Here is a 1,483-nt window from a genome sequence, read left to right on the forward strand (position 1 = left end):
AGGAAGATCAACGTAAGCTTTCTTCTTTTTATTATTCTTAAAATAATTTAGGCCTTTTGAATTTTTACTTTTGGCATCTTGAATCCATTTGGGAGTAATTTTGATTTTCCCTTTTTCTCTTGAATTTAATTCAAGCTTATCATCATTGTTACGGTTGGATTCTAGATTCAATTCTAAATTTTGAAAATCATTGCACAAATCTTTAGTAGATGCATCATTCAGTTCTTTATTCAAGCCTAATAATTTGTATTGCAACAACTCAATATTAAGAATAACATTTTCTTTTTTTAATTCTCTCCATATTTTCCTTTAGAATTATGTTTTGATCCAACAAACCGAAAAATCTGTTTTGGACATCATATCTAAAGGTGTTTATATAGGAGACATGGTCTTTGCTTACCTTGAGCTCCTTTTCTAATTGGAGACACTTAACATAACAATTTTCAAGTTTAACTTGTGTCTCCTTTAGCAACTCTATTAATTTATTTTTACTAAATTTGGATGGATGAAAATAAAATGAGTTAGAAATATATACCTGTTGCGGGTTTGAGAACAATTTCATTGTTGGAGTTAGTAGTGGTTACCTCAAAATCTCCAATTTCGATTACTCTCCAAACTTGATAATTTTCCGCTTTGATAAAGATCTCCATCATATTTTTCCATTATGTATAGAATTTTCAATCGAACATGGGTGGTCTTTGAGTAGAATACCCTTCTTCCATTCGCTCGTTCATAATTGACATTTTCGGGAACACCAGGATTCTGCCCTCAGGGTTTCCTGATCTACTGGGAACAGGGCTCTGATACCAATTGTAGACTCAATTAGGAACGGGAACAGCAACAAGAGGGGGGGTGAATTGTTGTTGTTACTAGTTTAAGCGTTTTTGCCCTGGTTTTGCGGAATTGAATAAAATAAATAAAGCTTAAACTTAGAGCGAAATAATTAAAAGAGACAAACGATTTTTACGTGGAAACCTTCTAGGCCTAAATAGAAGGAAAAACCACGACCCCTCGGGATTTCTAAATTCTCCACTATGTTTAAGGCAACTCGTTACAATTACATTAAGCATCTTACTTCACTCGAAGCGCATCAACTAGGCCAACTCTTCTCTCTTAAATTGCTTCACTCAAAGCAACAAACTTAGCTTCACTAAAAGCTAATTCTCACCACTAGCTTCACTAGAAGCTTTCTCCTTAGCTTTACTCAAAGCTGATCTCTTCTCTAGCTTCATTAAAAGCTATCTAATTTCCCCTTAGACTCACCCGAGTCTAATTACAAATTCTCTCAAAAACCCTTACAAAGGATAAAAATTCTCTAAAAATAAAATCAATGAGTTGCATAAGAAAATATTATAAATTAATTGGCATTTTAAAAACAAAATTTTCTTGTAAAAATTCTCCCAAAATTACGTATGATTTAATGGCTCATACTTAGGCAAGTTTTTATGAATAACCGAGTCTCTTATTTATAGAGCTAAAATCC

Source organism: Amaranthus tricolor, chromosome 3 (assembly GCF_026212465.1).
Source record: "Amaranthus tricolor cultivar Red isolate AtriRed21 chromosome 3, ASM2621246v1, whole genome shotgun sequence".
NCBI lineage: Eukaryota > Viridiplantae > Streptophyta > Magnoliopsida > Caryophyllales > Amaranthaceae > Amaranthus > Amaranthus tricolor.